This window comes from Drosophila suzukii, chromosome 3, assembly GCF_043229965.1.
Source record: "Drosophila suzukii chromosome 3, CBGP_Dsuzu_IsoJpt1.0, whole genome shotgun sequence".
In the NCBI taxonomy this organism is placed as follows: Eukaryota; Metazoa; Arthropoda; class Insecta; order Diptera; family Drosophilidae; genus Drosophila; species Drosophila suzukii.
The window spans coordinates 50,219,969-50,239,587 of record NC_092082.1 but is presented as its reverse complement, the minus strand read 5'-3'; the positions used below and the strand labels follow the sequence as shown (position 1 = coordinate 50,239,587).

Sequence of the window (19,619 nt, the reverse complement as noted above, 5' to 3'; positions counted from 1 at the left end):
AAGCACGCAATTCCTATTTATAAACGGAACGGAACTTGATTATGAGCTTGTGCGTTGGCTAGACTAAAAGAGTATATACAGATAAGAATTTTGGGTGGAACTTGATTATGTGCTTGTGCGTTGGGTAGGCCTTTCAAAATCAGAAGATAGTTGGATTCATAAAAACGAAATTCTATAAACAACAATAAAAATGTAGACATTGACGTCAATGCGTGAAATAAATTATGTTTCTTCACAATCACGCAATTCCTATTTATAAAGTGTGAAGAAAAGCATGTACAGATAAGAATTTAAACAAAACGTTACATATTTATATATACAAATCTGGAGGGTATAAAGGCAGAAGAATTTCAAAAAGTGTTCAGTTTCCATCTATTCGTTCACGCAACTCAATTTCGGATCGTTTGCTTATTCATTCGATAGTTCGTTTGTTCGATTGTCAAAAAAACAAAATCAAAATTAAAATGACGGTTTTTATAATATTTTTTGTGATACTTTCCCTCTTTAATCCGATGGTGAAAATGGTACCACTCCCCAATGAAATGACTTTAATTGAAAACCCATCGACTTCCAATAATTCGATTGGGTTATTTATCAATGTTCCAAAACTAAAAAAAATCATTAAAATTGACTTAAAATTTGAGATCCTAGAGGACAGTCATATTTTTATGGATCTCATAAACAAGACAAGTGATGAAAAGGAGATACCAAACTTAAAAAGTGAACTCGATACTAAAATATTTAATGCTATTAATGGTAGCATTAATGAAAAAGACTTAACAACAAGTACAAGTGCAAGTACAGTTGAAGAAGAAACTACTAAATCAACATCTACTACAACTACATCTACCTCAACTACAACAAGTGCAACTACACCTACAATGAGAAGGGGAATTCTGGAGGAGGAGGAGAAGGAAGAAACAACAACTACAACAGCAGCAACTACATTAAAAAAAGAACTTCTGGAAGAAGATACAACAAAAACAGCTACATCAACAACTACAACCCCAACCAATCTTTTTGATTTTAATAGCGAAAATGAAAGTGTTGATCACATAGAAAATAAGAACATAGGAGAAGAAAAATCAGAAAAAATTGATATGGGTATAATTGATAGTGAGAGAGAATTTGAAAACGTAAGTCGAGCACCAACATTTAGTAATACGTCACAAGAATTAGTGTTGGGGATCAGTGATAGTGATACAGAATTTGAAAGTGTAAGTCGGGTTCCAATAAAAAGGAACACTACTCATAAATTAAAAAGCACTGAAAACATACACAACTCTCAAATCGAATTCACAAAGAGAGCTATAATTGAGAATTTTAAGCAAAAATTAGTTGAAAATGAAAGGAGAATAGGAGGGCATATGGATTTGGGAAGAAGGGGTCTAAACAGATTCTTTACCATCCAATACAAAACTGCTACAGTAGGAGTTAAATGTCATTACAATAATATATATAGAAGAACACATTCTAGACGAAGTCTAAGTAAATCTAAGCGTATGAATTTAAAATATTTATCTAATCGCCAACGCCATCAAAAATCTAAACGCAATACTAATACCCCCTTAGCAACTTTAAGAATAAATTGTTTTGAATTGGCAGAAGTTTTATCCCAAACAGTAATTAATGCAGAGAGACGAAAAGACAGGATTGTCTATGAAAAAATATCAAAGGATGCTGATCTTCTCTCCAAACAAGAGAGTAAAAGAGAAGAGATAGAAGAAGAAGAAACAGGTTATCTTAGTGATGCTCCACAAATCCAAGAAATTGAAATAGAGGAAGCAGAAAGAATTAATGGGATATATTTAAGAAAGAGAAATTTAGCAGCTCAAATGATGCTTGAATATTTAAATAAAAAAGAAAGTCAGATTAGTACAGATAAAATATCAATTAACGATATTAACGATTTCAAAATAACTAATAGTGATATTATAACATAATCTGATTTAGTAGGGAAATATGTTTATTTTTACAGAATATAAAAATAGAAGATGAAAATAATAATTCGAGTAAATTAAAAAAAGGTGAGTTTAATATATATATATATATATATATAATTTTATATACTAATATATATATATATATATATTTTCAGAACTCCAAAACATAAATAAAAAAGTTGAAAATAATATTTCGGATGGAGCTCAAAAAGGTTGGTTAAATACATATAAAATAATATTTGTATATATATATAGTAAAATATTTATATTTTCAGATCTCCAAAACATTAATATAAAAGAGGATGGTAAATTTTCTCATAATTTGTATGGTGATGACGATGATGATGATGATGATGACCATGATACAATCCTTTATGATGATGAAAATCCGGATGATTTATGATGATGTATTCCAAGATCATCTAGTGAGGATGAAACTATTCTTGTTGAGGGTGGTATAGATAACTATGTTCAAACTATACCGTTTAATTTAGATGAAGATAATGATAAATACATTAAATCAATTCCTTTAAGTAATGATGACAATAAAGTATATAGATTACAGGGTGGTATAGATAACTATAAACAAACTATACCACTAAATATAGAAGAAAGTAAACAAATTGAATGTAATTCAAAGAAAATATTGTAATTCTTCTGTTAAATTCAAATTTTCATGTTCTGTTAATTCTCATAAATTTTAACATTACCCTGTAAGTAAAAGCGATGTTTGTTCTGTTAAATAAAAATTTTATAATAATAATAATATTGTGAATTGTAATATTTAGTTTATACATTACCTTACATTTTACCCTTTAAATAAAAAAGCGTTGTTTGTTCTGTCTTATTTACAATTATAGAGTACATTTATTCATTTTTTTTACAATCTAATAAATTTAATTCTAGTTCTGTATAAAACATTTCAAATTCACATTCATATATATTTTTCCATAATTTTTCTATTTCATTCTCTTGATAATTATTTCTATTAGAACAATTCTCTATTTCTTTTATTCTTTGTTCATAAACATAAATATTTGAATCCATTTCATTAAGTTTATTTTCTAATCTTTTTTCATCTATTTTATAATGGCCATATTGTAGTGTATTAATTTTATTGTCTTGTATAAGAACCTTTGTGTCTTTATGACTGAGAACTACTTTTTTACATTTAATTGTTGATAAAAGATGATTTTTAGATCTAATCATTGACATAGAGCCTACCACTTCCTCTTCCGAAAACAAACATTTTTTAAAACTATTAAAAGTTAGTTGATCTATTGCACTTCTTTTAACACCCTTTGATTTTTTCACTGTTTTTTCAGAGCTGTCATTACTATTAGATGTTTTAAAGGCATACATTTTTGATCTCAAACCAACAAATTCAGTCATAGGTCTTCCATTGAGTTCATCTTTAAAAAAACCCAACCTTTTTTTATTAGCTTTAGGAAAATTATAGAGATTAAGTAATTCATCAGAATAATCTGATGTATCAAACTTCATCTCAACATCATTCTGAATATCTTTATAAAAATCTTCAGTGTTAATGGTATATATAAAAGAATCTGTATCCATATAATTTAATTGAACATTTTCATTGTATTTAGGTTTGATATAATTATAATGAAAATCATACATTTTCCATTTCGATAAATCTAATACAGCAAAACCTAAATATAAAGGTTTGTTGTACAACACATTTAATCTTTTCATTTGAAAGGCAAAGAAGTTTTCTGAAAACTGTTTGACACTATGGAAGTTTGACTTTGAAATAAGAGATCTACCGCAATGCCTTTTTGGACCAGAAGAATCGGATGGTGAAGCACTTTCCCATTCAGTAATTAATTTAATATTAACGCGCTTATCTACATTTTCCATCGTTTTACCGTAGACAGCATTATTTAAAAGTTTAAAAAAATCTTTTTCAAATGTATTTTTTGCATTAGTTCTATGGAATGTATTCAAATCAATATATGTTTTTAGCCAAGGTTTCTGAAAGAAGCGAAGACCTCTATGAATTTTTGTTAGAATTAATCCATTTTCTATACACTGTTGAAGATTTTTATAATGAATTATATATTTTTCTTTATCCCTTAAATCAGCAATTAATTTTTTTATTTTGTCTGACTTTGTTGGTAACTGATTATTACAACAAAATGGAAGGTCATTATGTTTATCGTGCAATTTTAAAGGATATTTTAAATCTACCTCAAAAATGTATCCATATTCACTATCATCTGCAATCTCAGCAATGTTAATACTATCAAGTTCCCCCCTTGAAATCCATTCAAAACCTCCATATGGTAAAGATTGTGACATAGCCCAACCATATAAATTATTTGCATCCAAATAAATCAAATATGATGATTTTTGAGTACTATCAAAATTCTCAACATATTTATTATTTGCTTTAGCATATCTACATGTACATTGAACTAAGCCACCACGAATACCACTTTGAATAAATTTATACTGATCTATATCAGTTAATAAATCTAATTCAATTTTAGTACATTTTAACATAGCTTCCCATGATAATCCTGGTGTAGTGAAAAAATGTGCTGGATCAAGTGAATAAATTTTACTACAAAGTCTTCGAAAGTTTTCAAAGACATCAGACATTAATAAAACATCTGTTTTTAAATATAATTCTAAATAATCTTTAAGATTATTACAAGAAAACTCATTCCATACCTTTTGTGCGTGAGTATAATTTTCAACTGAACATTCATTTTCGGTTAAGGAACTATAGAAAGCTTCTCTAGGATGTAATTTACTTTCTTTTAATTTCTCAACTGAATCTAAATATTCATATGGAAATACACCCTTTCGTCGCATTAAGTTGAAATGATTTTCATTAGGGAAAAATGATCTTGTTATACACATTTGTTCACTATCTAGATTTGAAGCTAATGTATCTAAAGCAGAAGGCATAAATCGAAACGAGTCTAGAAAACGGATTTCAAAGTTATCACCATTACTTAAAGTTATAATTTTTGAAATTGATATATATTGTTCCTTATTTAATGGAATTACCTTTATTTCACCAGGTATGACTGCCAAATCTTTAATAAATAGATGGCAATCATACCTGGTGAAATTGTGGAAGAAAACAGGAATAAATTTTGGAACTGTATATTTTAAATTACACTCATTATGTGCTGCCCCCCTAAATTTTCCTGTGAAGTGACAGTGATCCCTAACTCTGTCTAATAAAAGAGGAGTGTTGCATATATGACAATTATTAGATTTTTGGAAATCATCTTCTTCAACATCTGACATTATTAAAGAAACAGATTTTGAAATATAGTTTTCATATATAAAACTTAAATTTTCTATTAGTGATAACAGGAAATTCATTCCCGAGTTAAATACAGTTTCTAAGACAAACTTATCTAAACTGTTATCATGTGCACACTTTATATAGTATGCATATGAAACAGGTCTATGTATATTTATAATACTTAAATTTAATGTTTCGTTTTTATTAATTGGTTGAAGGATGGATTCAAAGTCAGCGTAAACTGTGAATGGGACCATCACTTCCTTTTGAACATTTGTATACCGTAAAGTGGCATCCTTCATGTTGGGTAAACGCGAGACTTTTTTCCCACAGACTTCTGAATGCCGGTTGGCAGCATCTTCACTCAATGAGTAATTTAAGCAAATTTGACAGAACCATTTTTTTGATTTGTCTCTCGAAACTTGAGAGGAAACCAAACTAAAAAAAAGATAAACACAAGAAAAAAAAATTTTTTTTTTAAGTATGAAAGCAAATAAATATTATGAAATTTAAAAACAAAAACAGGTAAAAGATATAATAATGATAAAATGATAAAACAACTTACTTTGAGAGATTTTTTATCCAAGTATAGTGTGCTTTACATCCTTCCTCCAGTATCAACATATTTATATGATTTCTCCTCACTTCAGGAGAGTAAAATATGGGCCCGAATATAACTCCATCGTCGAATCCAAAAAGTGTAATATTTATGTCCTTATTTATTTCCATAAATTTCGATATATCCGCAGGCTTTAGTGGAAATTGCAATCCAGTGAAATTTAGTGTGATCCCATTGACTTGAATTACTTCATCATTTATATTCACTTTATAGCTTGTGCATCTGTTCGCATTCTTATTTAGTTTACTTAATGCTGCGATTAAGCTCCATTTAAAACAATATTCATCATCTGTGTTTTTTACATTTATAATTGCTTTTTTTCCTTCTAAACAAGAGGGTAGTTTTATATAAGATGATCCTCTTAAGGGTGAATATTGATTAATATTCATCTCCAATCGAGTGAGATGAAGCAAAGTCCATCCACTATCCCTTTCTTGGAATTCTTCCATCCTCGCCAAAATTTTTTCCATGTGCTCCTTATATTCATTTTCAATGTTCGAATAGGCACTAATTATTGTCATCTTACTTTGAAATGACTTTATTTCAATACATTCCTTTTCTTCCTTCAAAAGTCCGTACTCTCCAAAAAGTTCAAAATTTATTTTCACCGATGCATAACTTTCCAACAATGGATACAAGTGAGGTAGAAAAGCTTCTCCTGCTTGCTCCATAAATTGTGTTGGATAAATTACATCATTGTTGGTGTTTTCATATAAGTAGTGAACAATCCTTCCTTGAAATCCAGAACTGATTTTTTTTATCCTTGAATCCACTGGTTCAACAACATTCTTCTTGTGTTGCTCCGTTCGCAGATGATGAGCCCACGAAATGTTACCCGATAGGGTAATGTTGCACTTTCCACAATACTTATTCATTTTTTTTTGTTTTTATTTTTTCCTTTTTTTTTGGAAGTATTGTATTGTTACTTGTACTTTTCACTTTGTTATACTTTACTTTTACTGTAAAGTATTTTATGTTTTATCAATTTGATAAGTTTACACAACACAAATCTGGATAGTTCACAGTTCACACAACTTTACTTTACACTTGGTAAAGTATTTTAATTTTTATCAATTTGATAATCTCGCACAAAACGAATTCGGATGGAACGTAAGTTAACACAACTTTACTTTAGCTTTGAATTACCGGAGGGTTCACACGACGATTCTAGATGGTTCGCTCAACTCAAATAGTTTTCTAAAACTGAACTACTTTCCACATTTCTCCTTAACAAATACATTTTTTGAAAACTTAGAAGGTAACCGTTTTCTCTTTCTATAAGCGCATGAGAAAAAATTTTCAAATATGATTAAAGAAAAACGTATTTGACTAAACAAACGATCTCATTTGTTTTTGTGTATAAATGTGTATATTCTGTTAGGAACCACCACCACAAGCACCGCCACCACCACCATCCCTCTTACACTCCTACGCTCACTTTCCCATCTAATGCTCGCTAAAGAGGGGAGAGGTTACCGAACTCACGCTTGTTTCACACCACAAAAGTATGCGGTCTAATATCCCTCAAACCAACACCTTTTGACCACAAGACCGTAGCCAGGTTACACTAACAGGTGTCACCTACAACCCTAATTGAATCAACAAAACGCCCACGCATAGAAAAACAACTTCCCTTCCTCCTCCTCCTCCGCCTAAATATAGTTTTACAAATTCATACGCATGACAAAACACCCCTTGTAAAACGAATAGTTTTCTAAAACTGAACTACTTTCCACATTTCTCCTTAACACATACATTTTTTTGAAAACTTAGAAGGTAACCGTTTTCTCTCTCATGTAAGCGCATGAGAAAAAATTTTCAAATATGATTAAAGAAAAACGTATTTGACTAAACAAACGATCTCATTTGGTTTTGTTCTGTTAGGAACCACCACCACCACAGTCACCATTTTGACCACAAGACCGTAGGCAGGTTACACTAACAGGTGTCACCTACAACCCTAATTGAATCAACAAAACGCCCACGCATAACAAAACAACGTTTTTGTTGCACTCCCACGCTCACTTTCCCATCTAATGCTCGCTAAAGAGGGGGAGGTTACCGAACTCACGCTTGTTTCACACCACAAAAGTATGCGGTCTAATATCCCTCAAACCAACACCTTTTGACCACAAGACCGTAGCCAGGTGTCACCTACAACCCTAATTGACTCAACAAAACGCCCACGCATAACGCCTTCTAACCCAAGTTAGAAGCAACATAGTGATCTGTGTGCAACCATTGCACTCCACAAAATCCCACGCATGACAAAACACCCCTATCACACACGCAAGCCAGGTGTCACCTACAACCCTAATTGACTCAACAAAACGCCCACGCATAACGCGTTCTAACACAAGTTAGAAGCAACATAGTGACCTGTGTGCAACCATTGCACTCCACAAAATTCCACGCATGACAAAACACCCCTATCACACACGCACCTTTAGCTTGAGAAAAAGACAAGACAAAACAAGACATATCAAAACACCACTATTTCACACTCCTACACACCACTTTCTAACCTCATTAAGTGATCTGTGTGCAACCATGCTCATCTAACTAGGGTCAGCTACACCCCCCTTTTTGAATTAATTATGCTAAGTAGGTCATTAGAACACCTGTGTGCAACCATGCGTGACTAATTAGGGTCAGTGTGCAACCATGCGTGACTAATTAGGGTCACCCCCACCTCCTTTTTTGACATGATTTATTACCTAGTGAGCCAGCTCCCGTATTAACTACCTACTACTTTGGTTTTTTTGCTTCTTTCATATTTGTTTTATTTATGTAAGCATCTAATTCCCTATACGTGTTCTCTAATTCTTTCTTAATTTCTACGTTTTCATACCAGGGTACTGGAGTAGTTTTATCAGCATATAGCTGCCTATTTAATTCTATTATTTTTATACCCGTTACTCGTAGAGTAAAAGGGTATACCAGATTCGTCGGAAAGTATGTAACAGGCAGAAGGAAGCGTTTCCGACCCCATAAAGTATATATATTCTTGATCAGGATCACTAGCCGAGTCGATCTAGCCATGTCCGTCTGTCCGTCTGTCCGTCCGTCCGTCTGTCCGTCGGTCCGTGTGAACGCTGAGATCTCGGAAACTATACAAGCTACAATACTGGGATTAGGCATGCAGATTCCTGAGATTCCTGCGCAGTGCAAGTTTCTTTCAGCAGAGTGCCCCGCCCACTCTAACGCCCACAAACCGCCCAAGCCTGTGGCGCCTACAATTTTCATGCTAGATTAAAAATGTTAACTGAAACTTTAACTTTGGTCCCATTAGCTGAGTAACGGGTATCTGACAGTCGAAGTACTCGACTATAGCGTTCTTCCGCGGGTGGAGCAGAGGCGATGGCGACTTTGAAGGGCCGTCAACTATGCCAACGGCCGCATCCCGACTGGCGCGGCGGAGGTCGAGCGGGCCAGCAAGGAGCCGCCCCAGGACCAGCAGGATCCTGGTAGCCATGCCGAGTCCGTGGCAGCGGCTACAATGGAGTACCGCCGGAGTCGCCGAGGTGGCATGCCCAACTGCAGACGGCCGAGGAGGAAGAGCAGCAGCTGTGGGAGAACCCGGGTGAGCCCTCTGGACTCCAAGACCGGCGGCAGACCGGAGCACGAGGAGGACGGGGAGCACGAGTGTCCCGAAAGGATCGCGGAGGCACCGGCGGTGAGAGAGGCCCGCATCCTGGGTGGCAGGTGCAGCGAACGCGTAAGGAGAGATGGGCGAGCGTTACGAGTCAGGTTGGAGCTCGCGAGCACGAGTGTTTGAGGAGCAAACAAAGTAATGTTTAAAAAAAAGAAACAAAAAACGAAACAAAGTTTGAAACCGGTATAGGGCGGGGAACGCGACTGGAAACAGGGGCGAGAAAAGAGGGGCTTAATGCAGGAAGCAAAAAAACAAACACCACCGTACTTACCTGCTGTCGCAGTTGCGAAGCAAATGCGAAATCCTCTCCCCACCCGCTTTCAAGTGTTGCCAGCGTGGAGCCAGGTTCATCAGGCTTAGGACGAGTGAAGGGCGAGATAGAATAAGAGGAGAGCGAAAGGATGAGAGAGAAAGGAGTGAAGAAATGCGGAAACTTACCCATGAAAGTTGCAAAATCACCTTGAGCCAGGGAAGGGGGCGCCTCGATAGGCGGATTGGCACTGGACGATAGTGCGATCGATGGGCACACGCAAAAAATTGCAGTGAGCAAGTGGCAATGCCACCCCAGCGATATCGGTTGCGAATGGGTATCGGTGCCCAGTGGGAAGAGATGGAGGATCGGTGCGGTAAACTTGAAGTTGCTGCGAGGTGGATGACCAGCGCTGTAGAAACTCAATGGAGTTAGGAACGAGCTTTTAAATGTTTCCTGTAGTAAGGGGCGAATGTGAGGAGTTGAATAACTCCCTACAAATCCAAGCAGCAGCAACAACAGATGGCCGGCCGCTTACCAGATAAAGGCCTGGCGAGCAACAGTGGGCGAATAAAGGAGTTTTATGAGAGTATGGAGACCAAGGATGGAGAATGAGAGAGTTTGGAGACCAAGGTGCGGAAAATGAGAGAGTGGAGACTTGGCGGGCAGAGCGAGAGTGCCGTGTGCACAAGGGAATAACGGAACTCCACCCGACTTTAAACCCGGAGGGGAGAGATTCAGCGGGCCATGCGCAAAAGAGAAATAACGGTTCCCGGACGCCCTATATAAAGCCGCAGGGCGCTGGCAGCAGATCAGTCGATCACGAGGAGTCAAACCAACAAGATCAGTCAAGATACCAAAGGGATCAGTCAGTCAACCAAGTAAATTACAAGGGAGCCACAACAAGTCTTGTCGTCGGAAAACAGCGCCGTGGGAGCCTACAACGAGCAAGATCGCTACGTCGAGACGTTCGGGATTGGGATGCCAGGAATCTCCAAATTGAGACGCTGGTAGCTGAAGTCCAGAGGGCATCACACGGCTAAGTTAAGGCGATCTGTTTATCCCTGTCAACTAAGTTCCGGCATTACGCCTGGAGAATTCCGAGTGTAACAAGACAGAAGGGAGAGCGGTCGATCGGTACGGTCTCGGGAAGAGTTGTCCCGGATCGGCGTATGCCCGAAACCCTCAGTAGCAAAAGCCACTCTACGTCCAGCCGCGCAGCCAGCACAGCCAGGAGCAGTGCGCAGGACATTGTCAGACAATAAGCGAAAGGGTGAGGCTAGGGTGGAAGTTTCGTTTACACTAGGCGTAGAAGCGAAATGAAGCGCGAGGCAGCTTTCTGGCGTTTAGCCTTGACTGTCCGCGCGGGCTGAGCAGAAACCCCTGTGGGACCATCCGGGACAGAGCAAGGAACAGGCGGCGGTGTGTCGAAAGGAGTGATCCTGGAGAGCGCATCATCTGTTCACCCTTAGTCTGAGAACGGTGACGCTTTTCTAAGCCCGCACGGCTGACCCCCCTCGCGAGTCCGAGTCAACGCGTCACAGACGAGCAGCGAGCGAGCATCTTCAGGGAGCTTCGAGGATCTTCAGGAAGCTACAGGACTGGAGAACCGATTCAACGAGGCGAGAGGTTATAGTGTGCGCAAATTACATAAACTGATACCGATTTAATAAATAAATATAAACTTTTATTTAAACTTAACTTCCACAATTATTTTTCGACAGTGATATCTTAAGATAATTTCCGACTGCCCAAGCATCAGTTCGTTCTCTTCCCTTGTTACCTCGGGATCGAAGCTTTTGAAAGCTTGTCCTTGTAATTTTTCGAAGTCTTGATATCGAAGTTAATAACCGAGTAGGATTTCTGTGATCAGCATGGAAAATTTGGAAGGGTCATAATTTTAGCGGAAGCTTAGTCTTGAGTTTGTCTCGACGTTGCTGGCTAGCTAGGGGGATTTGTTTACATCTGTCTCAAGCTTGGCGCGCTGCTTGTATATTAGATGCGTGTGTGAGAATGTTCCTGTGATAGGAACTTGTGAGAACTCAGTAGCAAGCTTTGCCAAAATAAATTGTTTGCAATATTAATAGTTAATTAAAGTTATAGTTCATTTGCACGAGCAGGTGATATATATAAAACTAACAGGAGTCGATAGCCGTACACAAATTAATTTGTTTAGAGGTCCGAAAAAATAACAACTTCTGACGTGAGGGTAGAGTCCACGACAAGTAAGATTACACTTCTTCGCCTTGATGGTATGCAAAGAAAGACTATCAGAATCCAATTAAGTTCGATTACTACGCAACCCTCTGGTATTCTGATAAGAACGAGTTAAGCTAGTTTTTAGTTAAGTAGGTTCATGGATTAAAAAAGAGGGTATACTTAATGTAGGATGTTAACAATTTAAATTTTGTTATGATTATAGACTTATTTCTAAATAAAATTTAAAAAAATTTTAATTTGAGATTACTTTTACGAATATTTGAGGGTTTGGAATCTGACAAGTTCAGTCATTCTTGCCTAAGAGAGCAGAGTCCTTTTTTTTAATTTATTAAACTCTTTAACAACTGTGCTCATGTTGTTTTCCTGATTCATGTTGATGAATTGGTTCGTTCTTATCTAGTTGTTTACAAGCTGCTTAAAAGCTCGTATTAGTTACTTTAAAGCTGTTTGGAAGATGGTATTAGATGGTATAAAGCTGGTATTTGTTGGTGTAATGCTGGTATTAGTTGGTTGGTGGTTGCCCTTTTTTTGCTCGACATTTCTGGCTGCTGGCTGATAACAACTATTGTCCTCTAGTCGACTTTCGATGTGAAGTAAAAACTAAGACTGTGATTTTCATTGCGTGTGGGTCCACTTTTTCTATCATACAGAACGCACCGATTTGTATTCTACTATTCACAATATTTTCTATTCAACCGATCTTCTCGGATGCTAAAACGGACTGCCTGGCCAAGGGCCGATTATCTGATAAACAAGAATTATCCCATTATGTGATAAGAGAATTGGGGAACTCATTAAGAGTTCGACAAGGGTTGGACTCAAGAGAGTCGGGAAATCGGATGATCAAATTCTCTGCTCGATTGCTACACGGATTACGCTGCAGTTTTTGTGGCTCGCCGGGTGTTGACCGGATGCTTGTGTTTACATTAGCTGGACCCAGCTTAGTTTATGTTAGGAGGACTGCGGCGCAATTGATTCTTAATAATGAACTTCGATTGAAGTGGGGAGCTAATTGGGATTCTGTGGGAACGCTGAGTAAGGGGATCCCAGCTAAGAATTATTTATAAGAAATTGTTTACGACTTCGGTAAGGCGGCTGGGCGCTCGAGCTGGAAGGCGTTCTCAGCTAAGAATTGTATATGAAGAGTTTGTTTATAAATTGGGTAAAGAGGCTGGGATCATGAGCTGGATAACTTGCAATGATTTTTAACCGCCAAATGTAAATTAACTATCTAAAAGTACCAGTTATAACTCCACTTCATCCTTAAAAGAAAGTTCGAATAAAAACAAACGTTTCCAACTATTAGGTACAGACAGCTTCTTTCGGTGGCTGTAGATTTCCAAAACTATCGAAATAATGAATATTATTTTTACTCTTATTATACGCGACCTTATATGTACCACTTGATTGAGCATTATGCAGGCTTAACATACCACATTCCCCACTTTTTAGATGATTCTGGAAGTAGGTCTCATATAAATACTTCTCGAAAATGTGGTCTAAATTTTCTACCGAAATTTAAATTGTCGGTGTTTGGTCGGTGTAGGTCTGTTGGGTAGCAGATAAATAAGTTACTATGGGACTTAAGATAGAATCCATAACTCTTTCTGTAAGGCTTGAGATATAATCCTTCTCTCACAGCAACACTTTAAATTTTCCTTTTGTGGCGTTTCATCTCATTCGTATCTTTGGCATTACATTAATTGCACGAGGTATTTTAACATTTTTCTTAGGAACCATTGTTTGCGGAATTGATTTACGTGCAACTTTAATTGCACTCATAGTGTGTGATGATTTCTGTTTTTTTATGTCTTAGTAGCAAAATTAATAACGGTCGAAGGGTTTCTCTTCTTCATTTGGTTCTTCGTTATCTTATTTCTCCTCTTTCTTTTCTGATTTCATCAATCCCATCCCAATTTTTTTCTTGGCTTTCTAATGACATATAAAAATATAATTATTTGCTTTTTACCGATCCAATATCGTGTTATTTGCAAACTTCATCCAATTTATTCCTTGATCACGGCATTCCAAGCGTTCTTTAAACTTTGTACCCGGTCCACAAAATGTTTATCCCGGAATATGGGCCTAAAACGGTAATGTATTTATTAGCTTATCGACAGGACCACCAACACGGTGGTGGTACAATTAAAAATACGACTGAAGCGATTATAAAAACGTTATTGAACGAGGTACATTAGATTATAATATTCGTTTAATAATACAAAAACTAAAAATTGTAATTCGAAATATTAAGAGTGAAAAACTATTACCGAATACAACAATGGCTCTAATTGTTGCGTCTTTAAGTTGTGGTAAAATAAATGTAATGCTTAGTTTAATCGAGAGTCCAAACGGAACGACTTCTTCTTCATCGCAGGACAACTTGAAAGACGTTTTGTATGCTTTGGCGAATACTTTGAATATTGCTAAAAAAAGATTTTGCTTGTTCACATGGATTTAATAACACAGGAACAGAAAATTTAGCTTCGGGAAATTTCCACTAACCATTTCTAGTTTTCCACGATATTTGGGTGCTCCTGAACAAAAATATAAAATATAAACTTTTTTCATCACCTACAAGTTCGGCGGTACAGCTAAAAATACTAAAAACAGATGCTTGCAAAGAATTTTAATTATGTGGCCCACATAATTGGACTTATCTAAAATATTTTCCCTGAAACTTAGTACCAATACATGGCCAGGCCAAAAAAAAGTCCCTATCTTGAACAAAGTCCTTGGAATTTGAAGTCAAAATTGAAGTTCCCAACATTTTCAAAAGTTCTTTGACGGAAACCCGCCTTTAAAAGCTAAATCTTAAATAGAAGTAATTTTTATTGTTCTTGGAATCTATTGTCCACTGTATGCTTTAATTTCGATTTGAAGCGATTTCAAAAGGCTATTATGTTGAATTTGTTAAAGCAATAAAACCATATTTGTCGTTTTATTATCTACTCTTATATGATGTCAAATTTAAAATACGTCAATGCAAAATGTCGATAGACATCTGTTTTAGGTATTGTTGGCTATACCGCGGAATCTGTAGGTGCTGAAAAACAAGATAGTATGGATCTTCTACTCAGGAAGGTGCAATTATCTGTGTACCTGCGTAGTTATACCCCATAGCCGTAGAGTAAAAGGGTGTACTAAATTCGTCGGAAAGTTAATAACAGGTAGAAAGAAGAATTTCCGACCCCGTGTATATAAAGAGGTTGAGTAACAGAGATGTTTGCGAAAATCAATGTTTTCGATGATTTTAGTGAAAAACATCGATGTTTTTTTATCGATGTTTCAAATAAATATTTTTTTTGTAATCACAGTTACCTTTTTATTTCCAATGTTTTTTTTTGTAAAAAAAAAACAATTTGTCGACGAGAGTCGAGGAAACTCTTGTGCGACGGTCGGAAATGAGCTGTCCAGCTTTGCTACATACGCGTTCCGACTCACCGATGAAGCGAGAGTACAAGAAAACATCTTTGAAATCTTTTTGAAAGCTTCATCGGTGTAAGTTTCCCGCTTTTTTCGGAGCGCGCTCATCTACATTGTAATCTGAATTTGGTGTGTTTAAAAAGTAAAATTTTCTTTCAAATAGCAACTAAACTTTCAAATGAACATATGCACACACATACATGCTATGCGTTTATGTGGAAGCAGGCATACTCGTACGTACATATGAATGCAAAGTGTCGCCAGCTTTCATTTTTATATTAAAGCAATAAATCTCTCCAATTTGTCAATAAATATACATAAGAAATTTATAAAAATAATTTTATACAAATTTACTTACAATTTACACGGTCTCCTTCGATGCGCAACAAGAGACGGTGAGCATCGATGTTGGCTTGCCCGACTTAATCAGTCAAAAAATGACTTCCCAGTTGCGTTGCGAATCTTTAAAATGCCTTAGAAAGAGAAGAGAGCTTGATGCTAACTTCGGTCAGGATTCTTCGGCTGAATCCACGTTTCAAACTATTCGGATGTGAGGACTCGGACCCTTCTGGACAAAAATATTTAGGTTATAGAAACGGCAAATTTTCCAAAGTTTTAATAAAATTTCTGGTACTGCTACTTTTTTGACTAATGCACCCAAATCTGACCCCCGTCCTCCCGCTTTTGTGATAAAGGGTGTTACTAATGTCAAACAACTTATGAGTCTCAACAGTTATCCGATGGTGACACATAAAAAATAGTTCAACATATCTTGTGGAGCTAAACTCTTGGCAATTGAAAAGTGATCGATCTTTCAGGATCGTAGTCAAAACTGATTTAGGCTGGTCATGTTGTGAGAAATGTTTACGGTAAGAAGAATGGTTACAGACCCAATATTTGCATTGTTTAGCTAGAGTCGTCACCAAATAATGTTGAAGTCTTTGACATTAAGTCGTTGGCATATCAGTCAATTACTATAGTCACTCCTGAACGCCGAGATGAAGTTGTTAGGTGTTATAATTGCCAGGATATTGGACACACAAAAACATACTTTTTCTTGCCTTCCAAATGCGCTGATAGTGCGCGAACCCTGTTTGCCCCGCTACGTCTCAGGGTCAGTTCAAGTGCATTTTTGCTGTTCCAACCAAAGTGCAGGCAACCGCAAATAATCAGTTTTTCTAGAAACAATTGTTCGTCGCAAATCTGGAACAACCAACAATTAAATTGATACCTGCCCCTCTTCCTGTTAAGAGTGCTTGGACCCCAGCTAAACCCTTTCCGTCTTTTGGTTCTAGAACTTCCAATTTAATGCAACGCTTACCTGAGGCTCCTCCATTTAGTGCTGGGTTTGAACTTCTAATCTCCCGTATTGACCAGATGATGTCAATGATGATGAAAATGATGGACCTTCCTATGAACCAGTTTACGTACAGTTCGCCTTCATAGGTATCTAAGATCGGGAGACACGTCCAATTTAGGCATAATAAGAAAGTTTCAAAGGCTGGGGTCGACACAGTCTAGCCAGGATCACTTTACACATATTTGTATAGTAACTGGGACATAGCTTAGATGATCGGCGAGCTGACAGTAGGTGTTAGTTGTCAGTCGCCGGGTTAAATATTTAAGATTAGGAAAAAAAAGGTCAAGGATACAATGGAGGTACCAAGATTGGGGTATCTACTAGTAGCCCCACTTTATTTGCGAAGAGGACTGTCGTGCGTCTAGATTATCTCTCCTTACGTGCTTCTTGTGGATGGTCGATTCCTTCTCACAATAGTCGAGAGGCTTCGCCGCCACTGCTGTTTGCTGTTTTTTTACTTTTGGGTTTTTGTCAGCTCTTGCACTTAGTTAGCTTTTCCTCCATATGAACTCGCGATCATCTATTTCTCTCGCTCACTGCTAAAGTTTGCCCTAGCGCGTGCTAATAATAATCTAACGTAAATTAAATGTTTTGGTCGGAATTCACTGGTTGGCTCTCTGCTAAACAATTAACAACGTAATTCTAGTTATTTGTGAGGAACTCAGGTTCCTTACATTCCTTTCCTAATTCAGGAAACGTTTCGAGATGTTGATCTCGCCGGTAGTATGGAAACGCGGATTCTGGGACAATTAGCATAATCCAATAAATTAACTGATTTTAAAGGTCTTTGAAGTCTTAAAAATGTCACGATCATGTCTATAAAGAGTAAAATTAATTGCCCCCATCGCCCCCACATCCTCATGTGACAATATTGATCATGTATCCTTCCCCTCATTATGTGCAATTAATAGTCAGGTGAGAAAGGTGCACGTGAGAAAGGTCGCACACCCATAGTATCCAAAGGTTGATATCTCAGAGGAGATTGCCCCCATCGCCCCCACATCCCCATGTGACAATATCCTTCCCCTCATTATGTGCACTTTATAGTCAGGTGGGATAGGTGCACATGAGAAAGGCCGCACACCCAAAGTAATCAAAGATGGTTATCTTAGAGGAACATGTCTGATCATGTTGGGGAATAATGTTTCCTATGATTAACTAATTTAGAAATCAAAAGAACCCAAAAAAAATAAATTTCACAAGTTGATGATTCCCAGATGTGGAATATTTTCAAGTACACATTTTTGTTTCCGCCCCAGAACGTTTGACTGGTAAATTGTCTAAGATTCTCTCCTTTCCATAAACATGTCATAAAAGGGATTCAAGCAAGAGCTACCCGAACATGCGCACCTGTCAATTACAAGGGACACATGCACAACCCAGAAGGCGCACGCTCATTGACAAGATCATGGGCCTCACGCCAACGACCTCACGGCTGACTGCTAGCTCTAATACGTTTCCATAATAGGGGTTGAAATCACGACCGCGCAACAACTCGCAAGTAGCCGGCATATCTCTGTCAAGGACAAATTTTCCATTCTCCGTACCTGTAATTTTAACTCGAAATAAAAAGTCAGAAGTTTATTTTGCAACATAATAATACATTTATTCATTTATTTTGGTATTGCGAATTGTTTAGGAGCTACTTTTAAAAAATGTCAAAATAATGTATGCATTGTTAAGAGCACAAACCCCACCCTTAAGGTGCGTTTCACAATAGGGAAACCGGTTTCCTTTAAACCTGTTTAATGACGGACAGCCCATTTCCTCGATATTAATGAGCTGACGACTCCCAAAAAACTTCTCTAGAAATCGTTTCTTTTCCACACCTTCACAAATAATTTGCTTTCCGCTTGTAATTGTCCTTAGATAGTTTCGAGCTTGTGGAAGATGTGTATTGGTTAACCAAATTGCATTCTTTCGAGATTTTGTGTTTAGCAAAGTAAAATCATATGCTGGTTCTAGTAAAAAACTATTATTCAAGCTTGGATCTTTTTCGTATACAATTCCAATTTCCTTTACAATAAAATTATTATTATTATCAAAGAAACCTTGAACATCAATCGAAACAGTATCTTTCAACATTATTCTAATGTTAAACAACTCGTTTTACTTCAGTTCTATTGAAGTTCTTACATCAATAGGGCCAGTTTTCACTGATTCATTTTGATATGAAAGATCAACCACAATAATAGGGGCCTTCAATTTAAATTCATTTGGGGTCAAAAATGGTTGTGATTCACGATTATAGAAACTAGATTGAAATCTTGTATACATTTCGTATAGGTGAGCATACTGATTCTTACTAAATTTAACATATAGATTATCATATGGATATGACTCAGAATTCAAGCGAACTTTCAAGTTTGATCAGTTATTTGTGATAAGTTCTCCATTTATTGCAAATCTTGGGTTTTCGCGGTTAGCGGACAATTTCACATTCCAGCTGTGTTGACTCACATACCCCAATTTGGGGTTAACATATGAATCCCAACTCCGGAATTCGATTGGTGGGTTTACACCACTTTTAATAATATCGTACATCTTAATTTTTGCAAAATCGCTCGGAGTTACATGTGGAATTTTGCAGGTCATATTCATCATTTCACACTTAAAAGTTTGTTCATTTCTGGTTCCTTCAAACACCTCACCAAGATTCTTAGTAAGCATCAACACTAGTTCGTGTTTACAATTTAACAAAACTTGTTTATAATCCTCAGCAAATCCCAATAAATTTTTTAATGGTACAGAAAAGTTAAAGGCCCGTAGAAATTTCGTCCCCACTGCTCCATCCGGAAATGAATAGATTTTGACTTTGAAGATTATCCAGAGATATATAATTTTTTAGGGTTGTAGTCATACC

At 36.6% G+C, this 19,619-nt stretch overlaps 1 protein-coding gene and 1 long non-coding RNA gene across 11 annotated transcripts in view; both read left to right on the top strand.

The window, feature by feature from the left end:
* Myo81F (Myosin 81F) overlaps positions 1-19,619 on the top strand; it is a 2,624,640-nt gene that overhangs the window by 1,000,026 nt on the left and 1,604,995 nt on the right. The window lies entirely within an intron of this gene.
* LOC139353021 (uncharacterized) lies at positions 367-2,779 on the top strand. Its single transcript, XR_011604119.1, has 3 exons — positions 367-2,027; positions 2,099-2,155; positions 2,219-2,779. It is a non-coding gene; the product is annotated as an uncharacterized lncRNA (long non-coding RNA).